We start from the raw sequence: 8,705 nt of genomic DNA, 5'->3' as shown, positions 1-8,705 counted from the left end.
ATGCCTGCAGTGCCATTGTATTCCTAGAAGGGGAGAACAGAAGCGTTCATGGGGGGATAGAGGGAGAGAATGTTTGTGGATTGCTATTTAATTTTCCACAGGAATAGGAAGCAAGATTATAGACCACTAAGATAAAGCATTTGCATCAGAGACATTCTGATTCAAGTCTTAAAAACAAGGTGGTGACATTAGCTATTGTGCACATTATTGTGCCATGCTATTGTAGTTATACAAAAGTTTATTTCAAGAGTATTTAACATGCATGCACTAACTTTTCATCAGAAGACCGTTTGTAAGAGACACCAGAATCTATGGGATTGTTTAAACAGAGCATGCATATATAGTGTTTCTTAATCTACATCTCACCAAGGATAACCCCCCACCCCAAAAAACAAAACAAAACCCCAAACAACCCCCCAAAGCCTAAAGATGTTACTACTACTCCATGAAGGCAAGGCCCAGATGGCTGAAAGGGCATTCAGATAAACAAAGGGTTGGAGGTTTTTCTGTGTTTTGCATCTTGAGTCTATTTTTCAGCATCCTTCCTTCTCTCTCGTTTGAGGACAGGTGTGCCTCATTGCATAGATCTTGCTCTTCTGCTTCAGTAGCCAAAGACACAGATACATAGACACATAGTCAACAGATGTATATAACAATCATTTCAGAATATAACTAACACAACTTCATTTGGGGATTCAAATGAATGAATGCATGCCTTGATAATATAACATTACTCTGTCAATGTGTTGATTTTACTTTGGGACATTTTACCAATTGAAGTAACCTGTAGTATATAAAAAAAAGAAAAAATGCTTAATCACCTGTGATGTAACAGAAGTCAGAGTTACCACCATGCACAGGCAGAGCTTTCAAGAAATCAAACTTCAATAGCAGCTCAACATGGCCATTTTATAAGATGTTTATGAGAGCTCATGTTTACAATAAAATAACTTTCTTGAAAAAATAAAGGATGTTTACAACAGGATTGGAGAAAATACTCTTGTACTAAACGTCTATAATTTCCTCATATAAGGAAATGTTGTTATCTAACCTGACCTTTTTATGATCTCTTTATATCTCTTTCAATCATACAAAGATAGGGTTGTAAGGGAGCTTCAGTCATTTAGTCTATCCCCCTAATGAAGGCAGAATCATCAGAGTGTTTCTTTTGCCTGGCTTGTGCCCATTGTTTGTTCTATATTTTGTCCTGAGAAGTATTGATTTGTATCTGGATCCTTTAGGTGATGTTGCAATGCAAATACTGTTGTGTGTACAAGAGGATTGAGCACTACTGGATTCTGAGTTTGAAGGGATGGTTTCCTACAGTGAATTAGATTGTGGGATCATTGGACAACAAATCAAAGCACCGTGGGAGAAGAAAGTGAGTGGGGATGTTAAGGCTCACTCTTGACCTCTTACAAGTCACAATTGTCACTCTAATGTAATACACATGTCCTCCCATTTATTATTGTTCTTGTTGGCTAGGAGTTCTAGTTGCTATCATGTTAAAACCCAGCTTTTCAAAATTGCCTAGTGACTGTGAGTGCCCGGTGGAAATGTCTTTTGGAGGCCTGGCTATCAGAAAATACTGAACTCCCTGGAAATCTGCTGGTCTATCCCTGTTGTCTTATGTGTGGCAGGCTCATTAGCATTGCACTGGTGATGTCATGCCCTGCCTATTTGACTTTGCCACACTGGGGCTTACTCACCCATCACAACTTGTCTGAGTTTTTATCTGGAGGCATAGTACAGTGGTGTCCCTTGTACCCTAAGTGATTCTGCTGGCACTTCTTCTCTGGAGCTTCTCCTCCCCTACACCCCATCCTTTCCCACTCAGGTGGTAAGGAACCAGACTTGGTGGTATCTTGGAATGATGAGGGTCCTGTGTCACTCCTGCATCAGGGTCCAGTTGTCAGCTGCCTGCAGGAGTGCAGCTGTGGCTTCACAGGCTAAGAAAATGCTAATTAAACACTACTTTAAATAAAATGTTTGGGATGAAGCAATGGACAGGACAATGATGCCCACTGCACCTAGCGTTTGGTCTCAGAATCTAGAACTTCTTGAAGTGGGGTTTACCTGGTTATCACCCAGTCCTGTATCGTGAGGACCCCTGGGTTTAGCCTGAGCCTTGGGCCAGCTACTACCGGGCCACATATTGGAGTTTCTCATGGATCTTTTCTTTATTCCCATGTGTCACCCACAGTTCTCATAACTCCCCACTGGTAAGCTCTGGCTTTGTGATTTCTCAGACAGGGTGAGCGGGTTTAAAGGAGGCCCAAGTGGGGTCTTTTCCCCTGTGGGCCCTGCCAGGGTCCACCAGGCTGCCCTCTCCTAATCCCAGTTGACCTGCATGTTCCTGCAGGCTTCATTGCACATGGGTGTGAGTGGAGTCAATTGCTGCTACTAGAATCTCTTCTTCCCTATGCTGAGCTGATCTTGGCACCATCAGGGTCACTGGAGTTTTCTGCTCCAGAGAAAGTCTCTGGCTCCTGGGGAATAGATAAGTGAATTCTCAGGCCCTCCCTGTCTGCCTCAGCAGCTGGCTGGGCAAGTGCCATTTCACTGTATGAAATCCATCAGCGGGATTGCACCTGCTTTGCTCTGGCTGCTGGGGGAAATACTGCTTCCACCACCAATGCTCCCTCTCTCCTCCCTCCAGGTTCAGCTCCCAGGCTCCTTTTTACATTTGGAGGCTCTAGGGGCAGGACCAGGAGGCAGGACTCCTTCTGGCCATGTGGTGCCAGCTGACTTGTCCACAGACTAGCTACCTGGATGCTGGCACTGCAGTAAATCGGGTGTGAACCTGACACACGTGCTTAACATCTTTAGGGGTTTAAGAAAATCCACAATACTCCTATACTGTGTGTTTACATATTGTTGAATAAAGCCAGTGACTTTCATTTATTGATGGACTGGAGTCCTTTATTCCCCAGCTTCAAGTTACTTGCAAGGTTCATACAGGTCACAAGAAAGATGTACTTATGAAATTATAGTTAGTGATTGCTGTTTTAACACAATTTCATGTCAAGCTAGAGACGCAATAAATGAAAGGCCTTGTAGGATTATTTGATGGTGATTATAATTGATTTCATACAACTTCTAATGCCAGATTCATGCCTAGAAAATGAGATATGGCGAGTTCTTTCTTATGATGAAACCTTTAACTGCCTGTAGGAGGATCTGAACAAAACTGTGGTTTTTAAGCCATTAAAACAATTTGCAAGCATAAATAAGTGTATAATTTGATTTTATTAAATGATACCGCTGACAAAACACTTAATGATGTCTGACACTATGTAGATTCTTTTATTATGTATCTTAATGCCTGACCTGACTAATGTGAGTGGAAATCCTGGGAAACAGAAATCTGGCAGACTGGATCACTGACAATACTTATCTCCTCTTACTGTTTAGCTTGCTTATTAATTCGAGGGCATCATCTATCATTGTTTAATGGATATTTGCTAGATGATCTAGAGAAGGATAGACTGATGGAAAGGAAAGTGAGAGTTAAGGCACTCAAAAGGGGGGAAAGCTGGAGGACAATATCTTACATTGCATTAGATTGCATTCTCCATCCTGAAGGGCCCAAGCAGATTGTAGAACGGCATCATTTCTTGCTTGGACAATATCAGACACACAACGCATTGCTTGTTGCATAGCATGGGGTGGAGTGTCAAAGGCTAGGAAATAGATCAGCTTTACACTCTGAACACATCTACACATTCGTTAATGGGCCTTTGCTACTGCACATTAAATTTAGTACGCCTAATATGAGGTACTAGATAAAGGTGCAGTAGCTGTGCTAATGCGCAGTAGCAAAGGTGTATTTTTTTTGTGATGCTTAATGTGCAATAGACTAATTCTGCCGTGAATTAGTATGGTTTTTGTTGTGATGTGCTAATCAGCAGTAGAAGAGTCCACTGTGCATTTAAGGTGTCTTGCGTAGCTGCACCCTCTAAGTTGGAAAGCTCTACTCTTGTGAAAAGTGGCATGGCATCGTGGTAACAGTGGAATTTAATTTTTCCTCTCTGTATAGGGTGATGGGCTTAGGAGCACTGTATGCTGTTTCAGGAAGCCTGCATATTCCCGACTTGGTGCTGAGAGAGCTAAGCAATCCACTGAGAGAAAAGAAACAGATAGGGAAGCACCACATTTTTTAAGAAAGATGAAACAAATATCTTAGAAGAGATGCAGAATAATAGAAGTAAATGTCATCAGCATGATCCGTTCCATGACCTCATCATCCTTCTCCTCCCCAAACTTCCTAGTGTTAATCTTCTCTTGCCCTTCATCTTTTTTTATTCCTTACCTTGATTTTAATGTCGTTTACTTTCAGCTCGTGCTTCTGCAGTCTGTTGCTGATCTCCTGATCCCCCCTTTTCACAGTCAGTTGCTATCAATATTCTGATCCCAACTCCCCACAGCAAAACCTACTTGACATGGTTATTTACAGCAGACTTTCACTTGTAAACATACAGAATTTAATTGTTTTTCTTGTTTGGTATGCTGTCTTCAGAACAGCACTGTTATCTGGCTTTTAAGCCTAATGCCACACTGCATCTGACAACATAAATGTGAAGGGATGCTATAAAAATCCAAGGGTCTTGTTCAAAGTATAATATGGATTTGTTAAACTTTGAAGTGAAAGAGGTTTCTTCTATAATTTAAAATCTTATGAAATAGCAATATCAGTTTCCTTTTATAAAAGTGGGGAGAAGTTCTGCTGTATGGAGGGCGAACTCATGAATTTGTTCATGAAAAAATCATAAGCAGTATCCTGGTTAAAAAAGAATCAGTAAATTGGTCTATTTTTCACTGGAATGATTGAAACATAGAACCTAATGTTACACATGTTTGTAGTTAACTATTGCCTTCAGTAAGAGATGCACCTGAATACTGGGGCAATTTGCTCTTAAAGTCAGAAAAAAGCCAACAATCCTGATGCTCAGCACCACATTGCTGTTTTATATAACTCACTAGTTCATGTCTGTATGTGGGCTTTCTGCATAGGGTCTGAACTTTGGTGAATTTGTGAAAGATGTCACCAGGTCCTTTATGAGACCATGAGACCTTTGCAATTTGGGAGTGATGAAGTAATCCTTCTGTTGTGGGGGAGGGTTGCACAGAATGGTAGTGGCCCTAAAGGGGGCCTGGAAGCCTTTTCTCTACTTGTGCTCACAGGGAACAGAGTAGATTAGAGAACAAAATCTTCGAGGAGCTGTATTCAGGATCAAGTTGAACTATGATAAGATCATAGAAAATTAGGGTTGGAAGAGATCTCAAGAGGTCATCTAGTCTACCCCCAGCTCAAAGCATCCCCAACTAGATCATCCCAGCCAAGGCTTTGTTTAGCCAGGTCTTGAAAACTTCCAAGGATGGAGAGTCCACCACCTCTCTGGATAACCTGTTCCAGTGAGATTTTTTTTTCCTAATATCTTCTTCCTAATTGTTCCTTCCAGTGAGAATTGTTTTCCTAATATCTAACCTCCCTAACTTCCCTTTTTGCCACTGGAGACCATTGCTCCTTGTTCTGTCATCTGCCACCACTGAGAACAGTTCAGCTCTATCCTCTTTTGGACCCCCCTTCAGGTAGTTGCAGGCTGCTATTAAATCTCCTCTGTCTCTTCTTGTCTAGACTAAATAAGCCTAGTTCCCTCAGTCTTTCTTCATGTGTCATGTTCCCCAGCCCCCTCACCATTTTTTTTTTGCCCTCTGCAACAAAATTTAGATTGTGTCTAAACTCCCCCCCTCCCCCCACTGCATAATAGGAGCTACACCATGTTAAAACATAGTTAATCAAAGCTCAGCCCAAAAGAAAGCTGAGGAATAGTGGATCAGCATTTTCATGAAGCCTGTATCAAGAACTTGCCTTCACTAGGAAATATAATGAGTCAACCAGCAATCAAATGACTTAAATCCTAGTCCTCAACCTGCCAACTCACATTTATGAAAGAGAAAGTTGATCAATGCATAGGTCAGGAAGGGATTTTTCACCACTACTCATGTAAAACAGTGAATTGTCAGGAACAACATCACTGAATACCAAAACAAGATACATAGATGATGTGGAATAGCATCTAAGTTAGGACTGATGCTTTAATGCTCAGTAGGAAATCAGCTGCTGCTTCTCTGGCTTTTCTGTAACCTTCTAGTTCATTAGAATTACTCCTGCTTTACAAAGGTGCAAGCCAAATGAGTCTCGGGGCTTTACTTTCTTAGTCTTTATTGCTCTGCTCCCTGAGTAATCTTTCCAGGGGGGCACGTGAGCATAAAACACTAGCATGCTCGTCTAGCAGTATTTTGAATAAATTTAGCATTGCTGTAAATGGCTATAAGTGGGCTAGTGTACCTGCTCCTGTGTGGGTGGGCTTTGGCCACTTAAGAGTCCATCAGTCAATCCAAAGAGGCTTGAGGGCCTATGGCTTTGTTGGCTGGCTTCACTCCCTTGGGAACTCCTCAGCCAGCTCTCTGTGCAACCAATAATCCTTGTCCAAAGAAACAAAGAAAATGAAACCTTTGGCATTTCTCCAGGTGGCAGGACAGGGCCCATAACTGAGGCCCTTCCTCAAAACAACCTTCTCTGGGTTTCCTAGCTCAAATTGGTTTGGGCTCTTAACTGCCAGATTATCGTTCCTATGCCAGGGCTGTCTGCTCTTCTTGAAGGGCTAGACCACCCTGTTCCATTGACTTATATGAGATATAGCAACAGGGAACCACACTATTATATTTAGAGACCTACTTAATCCATGGTTTTGTAGATTTCGGAAAACCACAAAATCCAGGATTGTCTGCAAAATTTGTGAAATCAACAATAACACAAACTTAATAAAAATAAAATGATGGCTCACCAATAGGAGCCAGAGGTCCTCACTTCTGGGAGGAGAATGCATCAGCTGGTGGGGTAGGACAAAGGACAGCATTCAAGATGGCAGCTATTCAATTGCCCCTTCTCTTCTCCCTGGGCCCTCTCTGCCAGTCAACGCTGAGGGGTGTGGCAGCATAAAGGAGAGCAAGCAGTTAAGATGGCAACTAACCCCTCATCCGTTGTGCCGCATCGGGGCCTCTGTGCCAATCACTGCCAGGGGACAGGGCCAGTGAAAAATGCCTACGAAATCGGCTCTGTGCACTTTGAGTGGGCCATGAACCATCCTTTGTTTCACTGCAATTTTAAGTATATTAATTTAATTTATTTAAGTATATTAATTTAACTTTTATTTAACTTATTTTAACTTTACTTATTTAATATTTAATTATATCTAGATCTGGAGAGGACCCCAAATTCACAGAACCAAACTCCTTCTTGAAATTTTGAACACGTACACATTTCCAGAACCCAAATTCTTAGGTCAAGACAATCTATATCTTCTTCTTTGGCAACCCCTCGCAGTTGATGATGATTGTCTTAACTGTGTGTCCAAAGATGGCTGATGAGGCCTATCCAGGATTGACAGATGCTACTGCAGCTCAGACATGTATTTCAATGTGTGTAGTGTGGGGGGTGATGCTGGTTCTTGAGTTGCTTCGTGATATGATGTTTCTGCCGCTGCTGCTTTTCCATCTCCTGTTGTTGTTGTGAGGTTTCAAAGTACTGAGATCCTTGCAGCAGACTCTGCCTCCATTTGGGCGGTCCTGGGCTATAGTCTCCCATGAGTTGACATCAATGGTGTATTTTTGAAAATTGGCCTTGAGAACGTCTCTGAAGCATTTTCTCTGCCCTCCGCTGGAATGTATGCCTTGGCTGAGCTGGGAAATAAAACTTGCTTTGGGAGTCTGGATTTGAACATCTGGATGATATGGCTGGCCCACCAAAGTCAATGTTGGGTCATCATCACCTCAATACTCATGGTGTTTGCTTGCAGGAGGATGCTAATGTTGGTGTGCCTGTCTTCCCACTGGCTTCAGAGGATCTTCTGTAGACACTGTTGATGGTGCTTGTCCAACAACTTCAGATGTCTCCTGTATGTTTTCCATGACTTGGCTCCATACAGCAAGATGAGGTTCATGACTGCTTGAGAAACCATGAGATTTGGTTTCGGATCTGATGTCTGGATCTTTGAACACCCAATTCTTCAGGCATCCAAAGGCTGCACTTGCACATTTAAGGTAATTTTGGATGTCTTCGTTAATGTCAGCCTTCTGTGAGAGATGGCTTCCAAGGTACAGGAAATACTCAGTGTTCTCCAGAGTCTCACCATGGATCTGGATTACTGGAGCTGGGGACTGTTCATTAGACACATGTTGATGGAAGACTTCTGAATGTTAACCATTAGTCCTGTTTTCTTGGGAAAGATGTCAGTGATTGCCTGAAGGTCTGCTTCTGAGTGAGCACACACTATGGCATCATCAGCATACTGAGGATGTACAGCTATTGTCCCCCAGGCAGTCTATATACAGGCAATCTGAATTACTCAAGTAACCCACATAGGTTTATGTTATATCTGTAAGTATATAATGATGGATCTCTGCTTCCACTGATCCAAATGTGGACATGCATTACTGTATAGCAGTTATAGGATAACTTATGTGCAGGTAGGGAGAATTACAGGATTCTTAACACTGTACATCAAAATCTCATTTTAGGTGAACTTGGAAAAAACCTGACTATTTTTCATCTCTCTTAGATACAATTTGACAAATATCTCATTTTGTTCATTACCGCTGCTCTTGACCAGCTGTCTTCTAACTAGCAGGACTATAATAAA

This window comes from Gavialis gangeticus, unplaced genomic scaffold (assembly GCF_001723915.1).
Source record: "Gavialis gangeticus isolate Ggan-Ray unplaced genomic scaffold, GavGan_comp1, whole genome shotgun sequence".
NCBI classification, from domain to species: domain Eukaryota; kingdom Metazoa; phylum Chordata; order Crocodylia; family Gavialidae; genus Gavialis; species Gavialis gangeticus.
The sequence above is the reverse complement of the archived record's forward strand: the minus strand, read 5'-3'. Positions refer to the sequence as shown.